Source organism: Crotalus tigris, unplaced genomic scaffold (genome assembly GCF_016545835.1).
Source record: "Crotalus tigris isolate CLP2741 ecotype Arizona unplaced genomic scaffold, ASM1654583v1 scf7180000017933.3771270, whole genome shotgun sequence".
Lineage (NCBI taxonomy): Eukaryota > Metazoa > Chordata > Lepidosauria > Squamata > Viperidae > Crotalus > Crotalus tigris.
In genome coordinates, this window is record NW_024096726.1 from 3016531 (window position 1) to 3035799 (window position 19269).

At 37.2% G+C, this 19269-nt stretch overlaps 1 long non-coding RNA gene across 1 annotated transcript in view; it reads left to right on the forward strand.

The window, feature by feature from the left end:
- LOC120308510 overlaps positions 1-19269 on the forward strand; it is a 42674-nt gene that overhangs the window by 19368 nt on the left and 4037 nt on the right. The window contains exon 3 of the long non-coding RNA XR_005556861.1: positions 18240-18404. This is a non-coding gene — a long non-coding RNA (uncharacterized LOC120308510). The remainder of the gene's footprint in view (positions 1-18239; positions 18405-19269) is intronic.

Here is a 19269-nt window from a genome sequence, read left to right on the forward strand (position 1 = left end):
TAAATAGAGGGACAAACTGCTTTTACTTCAACACCCAAGACTGCAATAACTTAAAAGGGAGCAGGGACAAAATTCCCTTATACAGGTTTATGCATATCAAAATACACACATAATCCATGAGGTCAGAGATAGTGGGTTTACCTTGCAAGCCTCTTTTGAAAATGAAATCTTACTGTGTTCAATGTACTACGTTTTCAGTAATCGGAGCCCCTGTGACAGTAACCATCTGATTGTGACCGGCCCAAGTCAAATCAGGAAGTAAGAAGAAAAAGAAATTGGCTTTGATTTTTATTCTTGTGGTTTATTCTGAGTAATTTAACTCCAAGAGCAGCTCCCTTGGGCTAAGGGCAAATTTTGTGAAGGGAATGGTAGAGAGATGTGGAGTCATCTTTAGCCATTAAATATACTAAGGGAAAACATGAGACTCCAAAGGGGCCAGCATCCCATATATTCCCCTTGGTATCAGGTGACATCTGCTAACGTATCCTTTACAGAGGACGAGAAGTGGAGCAAGGAAGGGAAGACAAATATTTTATTTTTAATAGTTAGTATATAGAAGAAAATAAGAAATATCCAAAGGTGACAGATTATGCCCTTTTGTATGAAACTGCATCTTAGAGAGGATGACAGGGATGTACTCATTTAAATGGGCCACAAGCTCTCACACTGTTTCAATTAAGCTAGTGTATGTTGTCATATAGCTCCAAGGTATAACTGGAACTTTTTCACAGTGCTTCTTAAACTACCCTCCCCCCTTTTATTGGCGGCTGCCACATGGAGCTCATTTCACATTTCTGCCATAATGTGAGCAATTTAGAAAAAAGTAGTCTTCATATAGTGTCTGGCTCTATGTACCTATTTCATTATAAACTGATGTACAATTTGCTTAATGCTGCTATCACAGTCCACCTCCTATTACAATAAAATGTCTGTACACACATCATGACCACTGTTGGATTAATTTAGCTTTGATTCTGCCATACTTGATCATTTGTAACTGAGTACATGAACTGATTTTGTTGGAAAACAGTGTTGTTGAAGAGGATGCCAGGTGATAGAAAAGGTTTGTAACACTTGGTCTATGAATGCAAGTCTACAATAATCATTCACAAGGGCAATCTTAGGCTTCTGGCATCACATCAAGAACATGTAGCTGCAAAATCAATGAGAATTCAATATCCTTGAATTCAATACCTTGTCTGAGATGGTATAGGTCTTCCTGCTTGAGCAGGGAGCTGGACTAGAAAACCTCCAAGGTCCCTTCCAGCTTTATTCTATTTCCTACATTATTGCTAGAACTGAGTGGCGCACAACCATCAAAGGTGAATCAGGAAGCAGAACCTTCTTGGTAAATGCGTAAAAGAGCAAGTCAGGACTCAATCATTCACAAAATAGGTCCAAAGATTTACCAAGGACAGAGGAACATGAAGAAAATGTGACTCAAACATAGCTCGGCTGAAGTAGGAGGTTTTCTTAGTGCTTATATCAAAATAATCAAGTCATGTATCACAAAAATTACATGTATTTACACTTCATACAAAATGGCATTTTCAAAATTGTAAATCTTATGAATAGGGCATGCTGGAGTCCATATTTACAGTGTAGTAAGTGTGTTTGACAGATGACCATGCCTGTAAGGGAATAACTCCACAAGGTGATAATTTGCTAAGGCTTATTCTTTTTTTGACTCCTCCCAAAAGATATACTTGGGACTTTTTAAAGAAGGAGTAAACCCAAAGCATAGCACTGAACATGAAAGGAATCATAACAAATTATAATATGATGAACTGGAACTATGCAATTCTATTATTTTATTAATAAAGTCAAAAGAAAAGATGAGATATTGCTATTTTTTCTAGCTTTTCTCCTGGTCACAACTTCTATAATTTTGGCATTAATATGAATATGTTTTCAGTTTATTTTCAATAGGTAATTTGTATGTACAAATATTTCAAGAAGCTGAAGTTTTGCGTTAAACATTTGCAATTTATGTAGTTCTCCATGTATAACTAAAAATGCTTATTATGTCATTATTATGCTTTAATGCCCAATTAGATGACTGTTAAACATCTTTTTAGATGATTTATAATATTATCACTGATTGCCTGTTTCAGTATCACAACAACAGTGGAACTAGAGGAATTCTTTCTGTTCAGTGTATATGTAAAGCCATTTGCTTGTAATGTTCTCAATTTTCACTATATATATATATATATATATATATATATATATATATATATATATATATATATGGGTCTTTGGTTGTTCGGGTTTTCTCCCGCGTAAAATTGGAAGTGTCTTGGCGACGTTTCGACGAAGTCCCATTCGTCATCTTCAGGCTGGTGTTTTCAGCTTCGTGCTTCGAGCTGCTCGAAGCACGAAGCTGAAAACACCAGCCTGAAGATGACGAATGGGACTTCGTCGAAACGTCGCCAAGACACTTCCAATTTTACGCGGGAGAAAACCCGAACAACCAAAGACCTATATATATATATATATATATATATATATATATATATATATATATATATAAAATGATAAGCAGTGCCATTATAAAATAGATTGCAAAGAGTGGCTTTGTGTTACTGAAACCTGATTATTCATCATTCATCCTGATGTTTGTAGTTCAGACACAATATGCAAACTGAACTACGGTATTGCAAAGTTGTAAAAAAACAGGTTAGTGTGGAGGTGTCACTGGGTAGGTGTGTCTGATTTTTCTTGTTTACTTTCTTCATTAATGAGCTGAAAGTGAAAAGGGATACCTTGTGTGCCCTTAAGACACACTTTTTGTGCCCCTTTTTATAGAAAAATCCATAAAAAGATAAAATTGAAGACCAGTAGGTTTACCTTTCATTGGCACATTTTGAGATGTAAAACAGAGTGGATAATCATGCATCCCATAAATTCCCCAGTTTTTGTGTGAATCAAAACTGTACAAGTACATTATTGGGTACTGTGAACCTGACCAACGTCTGTGACTTATAAAATAGAAAGGTAGTAAAGCAGAGGCATAGGGTTCCTGCTCGAGCAGGAGGTTGGACTTGAAGACCTCCAAGGGCCCTTCCAACTCTATTATTCTGTTAAAAGGATTAAATAAGATTAAATAAATAAACAGAAAATTAGGTGAGGTGTACAGAAAATGGATTGGGTTTTTTTCTTGATTGCTCATAATAAACCAGTCAGTTTTCTTTTTATAGCTCAAGTCTAAACTCATCAAAGAATATATTATTGCTATTGATAATTATCATCATTGTTAAATCTAAGGCTGTTACATATTCTTAAAAAATAGGCATTTGTATTCTAAATGGTCATGTTGTATTAATGAATCTTTGTTTCTATAGTGTGAAAATTCTCATCAGGATAAAACTATTAATTAACAGTGCCTAATGGATCAAGCAGTTAAAAGTGGCAGTAGAAAGTTTGTGCCTTCAGATTTGTAAGATTCTTTTAATGTAGTCTTATAATAAAGTAGAATTAGTTCATCTAGGCAAGTTTCCTATTAGTTTACCAGGGAGTGCTGGGATCAGTCTTGCAAATCTGAAAGCTCAAATTTCTTGCGCCACTTTTAACTGCTTGGCCCTTCCTAAACTTCTTTCTCTGATCATTAAACAACTGGCTCAATTTTCTGGTTGTTTCCTAGGCAGCATCTCTTCCCCTCTTTTTCCAAGGTCAGTCACACATTCCATGCAAAAAACACATATGCTAATAAATACTGAGTTAATTCTTAGGCTGAAATCCACCATGCAATACTGCAAGAGAATGAGAAAATAAATGGTTCAAAAGTCCTCAAATACAGTGCCAATGATATCATAAGACTGTAACCTTTGTAACAATATTTTAAGTGTGTAAAATCCAGCTACCGGACTTACAAGGATGAACACTGATATAAGGTGCTGGACAGTGGTGGGATTCAAATATGTGAACAATGGTTCTTCCAGAAGTCCATTCTGGGCCTGGGCAACAAAAAATTAGGTACTGGTTCTGCCGAACTGATGCAAACTGGCTGAATCCCATCACTGGTGCTGGATCTTGGCCATAAGAACATTATTCAGAAGAAAAGTACTCTCTCAATGTAATGGATTGAAACTGAGAAAGTAATTATAATTGATACAGACTGAGCAGATCAATTGAAGAAAATTTTCTCAAGGAGATTTGACAAAAAAGGAAGAGTTAATATCTTGAGCACAAAAAGGGATTTTAAGCAAAGGCAAAAAAGAATGTGCTTAAAACAAATTAGAAAAGTATAAGTAGTTAAATAATAGTTCCACTGGGTGGGTAACGCAGGAGAGCAGGGGGATAAATAGAGAAGGGGAAGGGATCACAGGAAGGATACAGAGATACTCCTTCTCAAAAACAAGAGGAATAAACGATAGGGAACATGGAGGAGGGAGTGTTTATAGGAAGCAAAGAACGAACAATATTCTCCCAAGCCCTCAGATAGAGATAGAGGAACAGGAAGCTAATTAAAAGAGTGGGAAAAAGCTGGCACTAGTTCTGAGTTGAGACTGAAGGTGACCTGAAGGGAAGCTTGTTTTGCCACTTATAGGTAGTAAGAATGTGCACAGCATGGGTGGAAGAATTTGTGGTTTTTTTTTTTAAAGAAAAAAATATTTTTACTGTTTTAAAACTCCTGTCCAAATTGTAATCTGTTTAGGCTACTATTGATTACATGACCATGACAATGCAGCTCCCTCTGTATTAGCTATTTGTGGATCTGCACCATGTACAAAATTCAAGTAGGTCACTTGAAATAATGCTTTTAAAAATGTGATATGTTAGATTTCCAGTATGTAGTCCAAGATGCAAATAGCTGAATTATCCCAATCTAAAAGACAGTGTGTGCTGAGGGATTTTCCATGCCAGGTGATCATATAAATTGGTCTTGAGCCAAACATTATCATGGCCATGATTCAGTTTGAAGTTTTTCTGCTTCTTTTGCTGAAGCTTGATTTGAAAAGAAATGGGAACTACACCAAATCTTTCCCACTTTTATGCCTCTATTCATTTCACTGGCCCTTTGGATCACATCCAAACCTTTGTTGCCAAGGTCATATTATTCACTATCCAAGAAAAAGAATTTATGCAGCTTCAGCTAATAATTACAAAGAAACTTTGATTAAACATATCCCCCCCATTTAGCAAACTTTGGACACAACACAGCAGCTTTCCATCCAGGCTTCCCAGATAATAGGCAAGTCTATAGCATCTGAAGAACTCCAGATAAGATGCTTAGATTTATGTTAATTTTACCCCTTTATTAGATCATTTGTACCACTATAATGTATGATGTAATTTGTGAAATTTGCATAATGACATTAAATAATAGTAAGGACATTAATTGGTGATTTAACAATATATGGGAATAACTTCTTCCTTCACTAGGTCTGTAAAATAGTGGTTTCACTCTAACAATGCTAAGTACTCAGAAGAAAAACTAGCTTGGCCAAATCTGACAATTGTACTTCCAACACATCTGGAAGGCATTAGGGTAGGGAAGGCTGACATAAACAATGCACATTGGATGTTGTGGACATACATGTGGACAAGTATAGAGGGGAAACAACAATTAGTTCATATTTATACAATTACTAATTTAAACTTATATAGAACTTACTAATTTAAACATATAGAATTCAAGTGCATTTAATTAAAAATAGAACATTATTTATGATGCAATTGCTATCTCATGATGCTTTAAAAAAAGGAAGACCCTTTAGAAAATGACGTCACAAAATAATTGGGTTGCTTTGAAGATTATGTTCTCTCCTCTGGATTTTCTGTTGGAGTTGGACTAGATCTTTGAAGTGACTTTATGAAGCAAAGTGGTGCCTTGCTCTTGATCAATGAAATATAGCATCTAGACCAGGGTATCAAACACGCAACATCACATTACGTGTCATGACGTATTACGACTTTTTTTCCATTGCTGGCAATGGGGTGAGCGTGGTTTCACCATGATGCATCTGGCCCATGGGCCAGCAGTTTGACACCCGTGATCTAGACCATTTTGATTTATTAGACAAAATCAGTTTCTTTGATTGTGCCACTGAAGCCAAATTTATGAGATTGATCACTTAAGTGGAATATATACTCTAAACTCTGAAGAGATTTTGCTCCAGGTTTTGGTAGATGACCTTTGATCGACATACAGCTAATTTTTATATTGGATATAAAGGAAATGATTAATCCCTCCTGTGGGATTAATCCAACCTGTTTGGAAAAGCTGATCTAGATTTATTTTACTGCATTGGTGGCTATAGATTTATTTGTAGTATTTCACACAAAATGTAGAACTGCTGCATCACAAACTTTATTCAGATGAATGACTTGTGTTCTGACTACCGTTTTCTTTATTTCAATGGAGTTTAGACTGAATCCCAAATGTACTTAATAACCTTTTTCCTCTAAGAAGAATATTAGATTGCTTGCAAGACAGGGTATGTGTTTATTTACTTTTTTATTTTGGTTAATGCATTTTTCTTAGTTTCTGGTAACAAACTTTGGCTGACTTTTCCAGAGTTCAGGAAAGCTATCCCCTCCCCTTTCCTACAGAACCAGAGGGAAGACTATGTAAGTGGCTGTAGACAGCAGAAAAATATTAACTGTAAAATCCCCAATAATAAGATTTCCTAGAAGGGATCTTATGTACACATTGAGCTGGAGAGTAATTTTTTCACAATGTACCGTACTGGGATTATTTTCCTTAACCCTTTCCCACCAGTCATAATAAGCCACCACTAATCACATACAAGTATTAAAGTGTTATTTATAAAGATCACAAGTATTAAAGTGTTATTTATGAACTCTGAGAAGCTGAAAGTTGAATATCCTTTCAATTCCATAATAAATATGTATACATAAAGAAGAGGGACTGTAAACATGTATAGAGTATTTTTAAACATGTATGGAGTATCTTTACCCTTCTGACTTGTGAAGCATATTGTAATGATGGAGAATGATTATTAGAGAAGTTTCTAGGCAAATGGAGACCCATTTCCTCAGCAACCAGTGAAAGGACAAGTGATATGAAATCAAGTGAAAGATGGAGATCCCGGATCTTGGTTCTAAATTAGATGAGGATACCAAAGCTGGCAGTATTTTGTGTTGAGCTGGATTGGTGCTTTTTGGAATAAAACTGTTGCTTGACTCCCATTACTTTCAAATATATAGAGAAAAAAGTAACATGGAAGCAGCACCAGTTCAAAATCTATTTGATACTATTTTAAAATTGTATATGAAAGAAAATGTGTACATATTAGTAACCGAGGAAGATAATTTGGGGGTAGCTAAAATGTTCAGCAAAAGGGAAAGTGACACAATAATATCATAGAAGTGATTGGGATTTTCTGGGGATAATTGGGAAATATGGCGGTTTAGGGGTTCCCCTCTCCCCTTTTTTAGATTTTTCAACACTGCCTAAAATAATCAGCCAATTACAACTCTTGTTCAATAGCATGTGATTAAATGTTGGCAGCAGAATATTTGCAGGCTGTGAAGATCACAGCACAAAAATGGGGCATATATATAACTCAAGGGGCACGAGATATTTATAGCTGTTGCATTGTCTGTGTTTTGCAAACTAAAAAAAAAAAAATAGAGTACTGGGTCATACCATACACTTGTATGCAGCAGGATGCAAAAAAGCCTCGGAGGGATCCTCAGTGTGGTCTTCCTTCAACCAAGAGCATAATCTTAAGCATAGCAAAGTATCATTCAAATAGTTTTCTACAATTACAAGTGGCAGAGTAAGTTAGATTAGCAATACATGAGCAATATTTCATTTTATCCCTTCTTTACTGATGTATATAGAATACCTGAAAACCTTTGCAGAAAATTTCTGAAGAATTCCCTAAAGCAGCATTCAAAAATCACTGGCATGTGTGAAAGTTATGTGTGCTAGGTTTTGAAAACAATAATAATCATGATAGCTAAAATAGCTTTAATGGGATCAATAAAGTTTTGCTGAAAACTCCCAAATTATACAGTATGTCCTGATATCATGAATTCATCAATCATTTTGATGTCAATAAAAATAATGGACGTATTATATAATACATAGGAGACCCAAACAGATGCAGTCAAAGAGCAAAATTGTGCAAAAAAACCCCCCCAGCAACCTTTTTTTTTAATTTTAGAAACAAAAATACCATTTTTGGCTTAACAATAGCCGGATCTCAGTGAATGAAAACTTTACATATTTTCCTGTTTAATGGGATGTACTATAAACACAACTGACCCTCTACTCTCTTTTCATTGAGGTCAGGGTGAAATCCAGAGCATGGACTGAAAATTACTTCTCTAACACGTTAAGCACAACAAGAATTTCAGGAAACTTGCTAGCTCAGAAATTGTCAGTGGTAAAGGAAAGGTGTTCAGCACCTTGAATGAAGCTTTGGACTTCCTTTGTTCTTTAAGCTTGGGGTAAAAAGTAAAAAGAGAGGATGTGACCGTAGATCTAGGAGATCTGAGAATTATTGCAATGTCTTGGCTCATGAAAGAACATCCTGATATATTGAATTTCTTTAACACTCAGATAAATTTCATGTAAGGGTTTCATATTAATTGATGTATGATATTGTAATTAGGCTAAAATATAGTTGGACCGATTGTGATTTAATGTATTGTTGGAAATGAATCATTATCTTAGCATGTAGAAATCAGTCATTGCTTCATGGTGTATAATGGTTTATTTGTGTTTTGTTAATCTATATTTAAGACATCTGCAGTACATTGAGATTCATTCATTCACTCGTTCATTCCTTCATTTGCTCAATCATTCATTCAGTTCTTTATAGCTGTCCATTTCAAATGCATGACTCTAGGTAGTCAGATAAAATCAAAAGAATACAAAGTAAAAGCATACAAAGACTTAATAAATCATATAACATAATTGGCAGCCAAGATACAGAGGCAGTCAACAAGATTCAACATAGTCATTGCATTTATTCTGCATGGCTAGACCCCTAAGACTGATGACAAGACCATATCTTAAGGCTTTATGAAAGTTCAGTAGGCCAGGGCCAATCTGATCTCCAGAGAGATAATATTTCCAAGGGCAGCACCATTGGAAAGGCAGAAAAGGCTCTCTTCTTAGTTCCTGCCAAACATCACTCCCTAGTAGGTAGGATCCAGAGTGTCCCTCTCCTTCCAAACCTAATGTGATGAGTGGATGTAACTGGGGGCAGGCAGTCCATCAAATAATCCAGTCCCATATTAAGAGTTTTGTAGGACATAACCAATACCTTGAATTGAATTTAGAAGCATAGAACACAAAATAGAGATGTAACATGTACTGTACGAGGTCTGCATGTAACTGTCTTATGTGGTTGCATTCTGCACCAGCTATACCTTCCAGATGCTCTTCAAAGACAGCATCATGTAGAGTGCATTGCAGTAGTCCACTCAGGAGATTACCAATGTGCAGAACATTATGGTCCAGGAACATGCACAATTGGTGCACAACATAGAATTGCATGAAGGTCCATGGGTCAATTGGATTAAGATGGGCAGCTATAGAAACAGAATAAACAAATAAATAAATCCAGGCAGATCCTTGAATTGCACACAGATTCAGTTTGCAATAGTGATACACTATTCAGAATGAGATATGACAAATCTCCAGAATTGGGGGAGAGGGGAGGGTAAGGATGGTGGAGCAACTCCAAAACCTAGCCTTTCTAGGACTGAACTGAAGCCTACTGATTTCCTCAACCCCACCACCTCCAGACACAGAGACTGGACTTCCTCAGCATCACATAATTTGGCAGGGATAGAAATGTAAAGTTGGATATCATTAGCATATTGTGCTATTGGATAACTAGGCTTCATATAGATCAGTGGTGGCGAACCTATGGCACGGGTGCCAGAGGCTGCACTCGGAGCCCTCTCTGTGGGCACACGTGCTGTTGCCCAGCCTTGCCTCCCGCCATGACCCCCTCCTCTCCAACAGCCCTCCTGAAGGAGTCGCCCCTGAGCATGGCCCACACAGAGCAGTGCAGCGCAGCCAAGGACATGGCAGCCAAGCAGCATAGACAAGACTCTGGCCTCACATTCCATTGTGCACAGTTGATGCTACAGGGCACGGGCAGAGGGCGTGACCGCCATAGCGCTGCTGGACTGCCTGGGCGATCTGCAGCACACCCTGGAGGCAGTGAGTGGCCCTCCAGGCAGGCAGGGTGGGGGATGAGGGGTGGAGCGGGGTGGGGCAGGGGGTGAAGTGGGGGCGGGGGCCAGTTTTTGGACACTCGGTCTCTAAAAGGTTCGCCATCACTGATATAGATATTAAAGAGAAGTGGAGAGAACACTAAACCATGCAGGACCCTGCAAAGCAGGGACTATATTGCCCAGGTAATGTGCCTGACAGAAACATGGAGTGAATTATTACAAGTTCTACATAAATAACAAGCTGGAGCAAGAAGGTACATTTATATATTTTGTCAGAATTTGTAAAAAAGAATGGAATAATATTAAAATGGAGGTGACATGATGTGTTGGTAGGAAAGTTTGTCAAAAAACCTAAATAGGTTAGTACAGATAGCCCTCAACATATGGCCACAATTGAGCCCCAAACTTTTGTTGCTAAATGAGACATTTATGAAGTGAATTTTGCCCTGTTTTATGACCTTTCTTGACACAGTTGTTAAGTGAATCACTGCAGTTGTTAAGTTAGTAACATAGTTGTTAAATGAATCTGGCTTTCCCATTGACTTTGCTTGTCAGAAGGTCACAAAAGGTGATCATATGACCCCGGGACACGGCAACCATCATACATGAGAGTCACTTGCCAAACATTTAATTTTGATTATGTGACATAGGGATGCTGCAACAGTCATATGAAAAATGGTCATAAGTCACTTTTTTCAGTGCCATTGTAACTGCAAAGAGTCACTAAATGAACTGTTGTAAGTTGAGGACTTTCTGTAATAGGAGTGTGCTTCTGCCCACATTGTTTTGTGGAAGTGAGAGCTGAATGTTGAGTTGAGTGTGCCAGAATAAACATATATTGACCGGAGGCCCAATGATCAGTTTCCTGGACCGCGTACAGTTTCATTAGCAAATAGAGTTTAAAACAAATCCATGTAATACAACTAAAAAAAACAGAATGTAGTTAAAAATCAACAGCAAAATATCACAAATCTTGTGATCCCAAAGTATTTAACAGATATGAACTGGTTTCCTAAATTGCCTAAGGAAATAAGAACATATTTATCAGGTGATTTTTCTGGGAGATCATTTCACACATAAGGAAAGAGTTTATAGAGAAGGCTCTTTAGATGATAATGTGCATTAATTCATTTACCTTGAACATTCTTCCAGATTCCTTTTTTAGTGTATCTTTTTGGTGTATCTTCCTGCTGTTTCTTCTGAATTCCCAATCTCAAGAATTCTTAACTCTACTAACAAGTCTGGTCCTCAAAGAGTGGGGGTGGGGGAGATAACTATCTTTAAACAAACAAACGCAGATTGATGCCAGACAAATGGATTCAAAAGACGGAAAACCCTCCAGGTGTGCATGTTTCAAAAGGGTCACCCTTGGTTAAATTCAGAACAAATGACAGGTATTATGTGGTAAGAAAATCCAAGCAAAACAATGTGCAGAGTCTGGCAGATAATCTAAGAAAAGTATTTTTGATGGTATGTGAAACAAATGGGAGCCATCTTTCTATTTAACAGCCTGAAAAAAAAGATACAGCTGCATCCCAGGCCACAGCCAATCCTTTGCTTACCAGCACATTTCTATGTTGGCAAGACAAAGTTCACCTATTGATAGTTGCCTTTTATAGACAAAGATCTGTACCTTTGTTTGTAAAATGATTATAAACAAAACCTCAAAGCCCACATAATGGCAATGTGCATCCTGTGTAAAACAGTCCAAAAGTGAAACAGTTTTAAATTCAAAACTGAAGCATCTGTTTAATGTTCAATTTTTATTTTGAATCAGATAGTTCAGAATTACACTTTTCTCTTTAACCCAGAACAATGCTCTGTGGTCTAGATATTAATCGTTGTTTAAAACAAAAATGTATACTAAAAGGAAAGCAATTATACTATTTATTCATAACATTAAACTATATAAACAGGCAACTCTACAATAAACTAATATTAATATCAAGGAACAAAGCAACAGGCAACTTCTCAAAATAATTCATGGCAACTTTTAGAATACAAAAAGATTGCAATGTCTCATTTATGCTCTCTAGTTTTACCAAACAAATAATCTTGAGGCTATAAGAAAAACACTTACCTTTACAAATTGAGATATTTATGTAGTGCCTCTCGTTGAATGATATTTAAAAATATTTTTCTTCAAGTGGCTTTATGAAGAGAAAAGTTGAAAAGGAAATAATCATTGATGCTGAAAGATAATATTAAAAACATAAGGCATAGCAACTTTTGTGTTTTAAAAAAATCATGTGAAATTTAAGAAGCAATCTGAATTATTCAGTTCTACCAAGCAGTCTCTAGGTAAGATGATATTATTCATTGCATAAAACATGTGGCTTTCCATCTGATCTCTGATTTATTAATTTCATCTTTTAAGCATACTAAATCCTGTGACAGCTCTATGTTTCTGTAACCATAACATCATCCCATTGACCTTATTTTAATTCATTATCATTACTTCTTCCTTGAATTTAATGACAAAAAGCTGATCTTAAATTTTTTAAATATTTTAAAAGATGTTTAAATCTTTTGAGCTATTTTAACCTACTTGAAGGAGCAATCATGGCTTGAAATCTTACTTAAAATATTGCCAATTAAATACATATTTTGTGTTTTCATTAGCTATTTTTTGTCCACCATTTCAGTATTCATTTATGCCAATTTTGAAAGTAATGCATTGATTGGCATTTTTATTTCATGACTCAACTAGAAATATTGTAAAGAAGTAAACTTTAAAGCAGTGGTTCTCTTTTAATGCCGCGACCCCCAACTGGTCGTAAGTCAAGGACTACTCAACCGGTCGTAAGTCGAGGACTACTCAACTGGTGCAGCACCGTTTGCAGAATGGGACTTTTGGCGGGCTCAGCAGGGCAGAGACAGCCTGGACAATTCCTATTGGCTTTTGAAAGCCAATAGAATTAGACTCTATTCAAGAGAGTCTATTCTATTGGCTTTCAAAAGCCAATAGAATAAAAAGGAGTAGCACAGCTAAGGAAAAGGAGGGAAAAAATGGCAGACTGCATTGTTGTTCGACCCCAAATGGGGTCCCGACCCACAGGTTGAGAACCACTGCTTTAAAGTTAGGTCCTAGTTTCTATCTCTATGTGTAGATGCTGTCCTCTTTATGAAGATGTTTTTGTTGGATGAAATGAAATAAGCACTCCAAAAGTTTGGATTGTAGGTCCTTAGAAACTGTAATTAGCCTCCTCCCCAATTCTGTGGATTTCAGAAAAGATGAGATATTTTTCAAATTTGGCATTTAAATGCATTTATATTGTTTGAGTGTAATCTGTCTAACCTGGTGCCATGCTATTGAAAAATTACAATTGCAATCCATCTGGAGAGAACCAGTTGGCAAAATATATTCTGTACTGTGAGAATTCTAACCATGTCTGTGATCCTTATTATAGAGTAGTTACCTAAATTTAGTATACATAAAATAAAGTATTTGGTAATGCGTGTTTCAATACAAAAGGCATGGTTTCAACCAGGGCTTTTTTTCTCATAGAACGCCCAGAACGGAGTTCCGGCACCTTTTTTGTATGGAACCTTGTAGGGTAGGCAAGGCGGGTTGTATGATGTGTGTGAGTTCCGGCATCTTTTTTTTTTTTTTTTAGAAAAAAAAAGCACTGGTTTCAACTGAATGAATAGGTGCCGTGGTGGAATTCAATCAGTTCGCACCACTTTGGCAGAACCGGTAGCTAATTTTTTGTTGCCCAGGCCCAGAATGGACTTCCAGAAACATCCACACAGAGAACCAGTTGTTCACATATTTGAATCCCACCACTGAATAGGTGTGATAACTTTGGTCAGATATTAACAATCTGGCCTACTCATAAATGTTTAGAGAATCACAAAGAATTCAGTATGTTGCAGTTTCTTTCTTAGTCGTATATCATATTTAGGTAGTAAGCCTGTTTTCCCCCCATAACCAGATGTGTTGAACTGCAAATTTCACAATTCTTTGCTGCCTAAAAAAATTATGAGATTAGAAACCCAAGACACCTGAAGGACATCAAGTAGAAGAAGGTTGCAATAAACTATTTCCTTTAACAAAAAGGAAATTCTGGAGCTGGATTTTGCATTATATTGGCCAAAACATTTCTGATATTTTAGGCAGCTAATTATTAGTGCCTTCAAGTGAGTATTGGCTCCTGGTGACTCCGTGGACAAGTCCCTGCAGTTTTCTTGGCAAGATTTCAGAAGAGGTTTGCTGTTGTGTGATTTCTAGGGCTGAAAGAAAGTCACTGGCTCAAGATCACACAGCTGGAAAGCAGGACTAAAACTCACAATCTCCTGGTTTCCAACCCAATGCCTTAACTACTACACCAAAACGGCACTCTGGTATTCTATTAGAATATTTATTTTGTAATATTTATAGCCTGATCAAATCAAGCAAAAGTTTACATTGGCTTTTTCTGAGAAAGAGATATCCAATTGCAGCCATTTCTTGATTAGTTATTTTTAACTAAACAGCAGAATATTTACACTTAGAAAATGATGGTGTTGCATGATTAGTGAAATTTGTTTTTAAGTTGTACTATCAATGTGCCATTTAAAAGAATTATAATGGAAGACTGTTGATACTTTTTTCTTAGATCAGATCATCAAAATATTGTGCCACCTTTAAGGTAAACAAGTTAACTTAAGCATAAACTTTCATTGAGATCTGATTAGAGGCAGATTGCATGCTCCTGAGCTCAAATTGTTTTTCTTTTTCATTTAGTTAATTTGTATGTCACCCAAATCCCAATGATACTGGGTGACTACAGGTTAAAAAGGTATTTTTTAAAATGCAGTAACAAACAAAAAATGAATTTAAAGGTAGCAAAGATGACAGAAGCAAGACAGGAATGGGAAAAAGAAACTGATTCATAGTCAAAGGGGGCTTCATTCATCTCTACTAGTTTTTTTAGATTGGTTGGGCTACCAATGACAAAAATTACATATTAATATATATTCATATTAATTCCAAGATTTCAAATTAATCATACTAACATTCTTCTGCCAATTTTCTGATCTCCCACACCATCACTTTCAGAGTATATTTCAAGGAGTATTATTAATGTTCATAAGCTTGTAAAGATCCATTTGGGGAACTGAATTCAGGAACTTTAATGGTGAAATGTATTAACATAAAATAGGATACCATTCAACTTACTGAATTATGATAATATATAACATTTGATTAAAACTTTTATTATTACAGCCCTTAGATCAGAGAATACTATAACAAAAATACATAAATCTATAATTTACAAAACTCAGTAGTAATACAATTACACAAATAAATATAACAATACAGATAACAATTGGCAATCCCTAAAATTGGTACTAATTTTCACTTGTTGTAGAACATAGAACAAATGGTGACACAGTATCAGATTCCTGCTCAGAAGAGGTGACTGGGAGAATTCTGGGAGTTGAAACCCACACATTTTAAAGTTGCTAAGTTTAATGCACATTGCTATAAAGAGAACAACAAAGGAGCTTGTTACTTAGGATTTCACACAACCATCTTAATACAGACACAAATGATGCTGAAAATGAACATTTTTTTACCATCCCCACAGGACTGCTTGCTTTTCTACTACTCACACAAGTAGTGCTTCCAACTTGACCAAGGTGAAGACCAAAATTTTAAAATTAGAAATTTTAAACTTAGAGAGAACTTAATGGCACAAGCCTATTTGTGAAAAATCAATAACAACAGCAACTATAACAACAGTTCTACTATTAAGTGGACATTGGAAACCAAATTTGCTTTAGTTTAATTGGCAGATAATAAACATGCTTTTTTTTTTTTTTTTTTAAAGAGAGCTAGTTTGGTGTAGTGATTAAGGCATCAGGCTAGAAACCCAGAGACCATTAGTCCCATCTTAGGTGCAAAGCCAGCTTGGTGAGCTTGGGCCAGTCTTTTTGCCCAAGGAAGGAGTCAATGGCAAACCACATTTAAAAAACCTTGCCAAGAAAACTGCAGGGTCTTGTCCAGGCAGTCTCTGAAAATCTGACACAACTGAACAAAAGGAGAAAAAAACAGGTTTTACTTCCAGAGAACTACATAGGACTTTTGTTCTTTAAAGCTTCAACCCCAGGAACACTTACTTCAGAATAGGCCTTACTGAATTCAACTGGACTTCCTCCTGAATTAAAATGGGTAGGATTCACCTGCATAAGAGACTGAAAGGAGTAGTAATATGCAGCAGGGCTAATCAGTCATTTTCTGCCGAAACCAATTTGATTCTGGATTCAAAAGCTTTGTCTTAGGCAAGAGTCTATATGAATTCAAGGGATTTATTTCTATTTCGCGCAGAAGAGCAGATTTAGGATTCTATAAGGTTCCAGTCCTAAACAAGGATCTTTTATCCTTCGGGGGCTGAGATGGAGGAGAAGGAGGATCGAGGGGATCGGCATGTGAAACTGCCTCCAAAGGTGGGAATCATTAGCCAGCCCGGATGACTGAAAACAAAACAAAAGCGCAGCCCTTTCCAATGCTCCGCATTAGTTGTGCTTTCTTTTAATCCCCTTCAGATGCACCCTCATGCTCCATTGGCCCCTACGAGGGCCGGCTCGAGTGATCTGCGGCCAGCAGCCCTCGTCTCCAAGGTCCAGCCTTAGAGGGATCTGTAGGGCGGAGCTGTCACTTCTAATTTGATCGCAATGTAATACTATATGTCCCGCGCCACCTGAGCACTGCCGAGTGAGAAGGGCAAACCTCGACAGCCGCGAGCCCGCGCGCACCAAGATTATAGCCCGAGGCTTTACCTCTGCTGCTCCGCGAATAAGGCTGTTTCTTACAAGCGTTTTCGGGGCCAAGGAGCTGCTAAAGCCAACGCCGAGCGCAAGGCTCTTCCTTCGCAGGCTGCGGCGTGGAACAGGAGACTGAGAGAGAGAGAGCCATTCTCCGCTTAAACGCGTTTCTTTTGGTGACCAAGAGCAGGCAAGAGCGGGATGGGGCAAGGAAGATGATCGTGGTTAGCGGGGGAGAAAGAGGAATGTACCTTCGTTCTCAGATCACCATATCTGCTACTATTTACCAGGACAGATATCAGAAAGGAAGGTATAATTTTCATGAGGGAAATTAGATCTAAAAATGGGGGTGGAAAAAACACTGGATGAACGTTCACACTACAGATTGGTTAACAGAATTAAGTTAATTGCTTGGCACTATGCAATAAACTGTAAGGACACCGACAAAGCTACAAAGACTAGCCAAGACTGCTATCTATCAACTTTACCTTGCTCTGATGATGTAGCACCTGGATGTCTAATTGATCTAATTATCCCAGTTGTGTGAATGCAGCCAGTGAACCGCAAATCAACTTTCTGTGGACCTCTAGTTTTGTGTGAAGTAGGCTTTGTGCATGGGTAGACATGAGGGCAATTTTTCCTCTCAAATGGAATAGGGCTGTCCCTAGGTATGGTCTGAAAAAAATCAAGATAATGTCCACAGCTGTGTGCTTAAAGATCCACCTATTTTCATATGCATTGGTTGTGGCCACAATCTCAACTTTTTTTAAGTGTATCCCTGGGTGGGAGAAAGGCAATTGTATCATGATATAGACTAGGAAGGTCAGACCATGGCTACTGAATTACAGCCCTCTTTTTTGGAAAGGAGAAGAAAGGGGATATGTGGGCAGACTACCAAAATAACAAGATGTCTTCTTCCAACCCTCTTTGGTTGATTGCTCAATTATGTGCAAGCAAGCCACAATCACATAGACCTTTCTCCATCATCATGGGCATAGAATTTTTGCTGCCATCATTTTCCAGCTGCTGCTTCATCTGCTGTTTGTACCATTTTACCTGCAAAGAGCTGGGAGTGGGGAGATAAACACTTGAAAGTTTGAACACTCCTAGGCAGCTTTTTAGCTCATCCTTACAAGGTTAGAGTCCAACTGAACTGGGACCTGAGAATTTAAAGCTGAGGTAAAATGTTCTGTCAAGCCATAGTGTAATGTGTTTGGACTTAGTCAGAACTGAAGTAGTCACTTGTTCAGTGCATCAGAATTTTACAAATATACTGCCTTGAAGGAATGTGATGACTTCTCTTTTTCCATGGATATATTTAGTTTCAGGTTTGCTAATGGGCTGCAGATTTCCAGATTAGGTAGAAGATATATTCACAATGGAAATCAGTGAAAGTCACTGCTTAAAGACCAAAGAACAATTAAAGTGATATTAAGTGGATGGATAGTATCCAACATGCCTCAACAACACTGTGGAGCATCATCAAGGTATTTCTGGAGTGTTTTGACATTTGCTGGTATTAAGATACAGTATGTTCACTGAGCATAATCCCTGCTAAATTCAATGGGATTTCTGTGTAGAGATATCTGACACTGCAGAGTTAAATTCCAATCAACTCAGTTGCTGTACATCCTCCTAGAAATAAACACTGCTAGAAATAAGCATCATAGCTCTATCAGGGGTAGTCAACCTTGGCTCTTTTATAACTCATGGACTTCAATTCCCAGAATTCCTGAGAGTTGAAGTCCACGAGTCATAAAAGAGCCAAGGCTGACTACCCCTAACTCCTCAGTTGTGCCAGGAGGGCATTCTGCTCAGGAATCCCAGAAGTTCTTGGGCTAAAGATTACTAATGTTTTCAAGGTGCATAGAATCACAAACTAACCAATCATATTTTAGCCTCTCCTGTTATACCAACCCAGTGTATGTTGTAAGAGGAAAGCCATGTCACTCTGTGGTAACTGAAAATCAGAGGGTGGTAGCCCTTTTTCAGACTAACACATTTTATTGATTTTGCTCACAAAAACTTATACTTTTGAATAAAATGTTTTAGTCTGAAATGGTGCTACCACACTCTTCTGGATTTTTAACCCAGTCCTTGTGTGATAGGTGATAGTCTAGTGACTCATATATATCCAAAAAATTAAGTTTAATCAAGTTAACCATATATCCAAAGAATTAAGTTTAATTCAGTTAACCATGGGTAAGTGTTGTTAAAAACAGCCACTAACCCTAGACTCCAGCTGAACTGAGCTCCACTTTTAAAGGACTCCTATTTCTGGAGAGGTTTTCTTGAGAAAAAATATTTATATATCAGAAGAAATAAAGTCTTGCAAATTTTTAATTGAAGGAA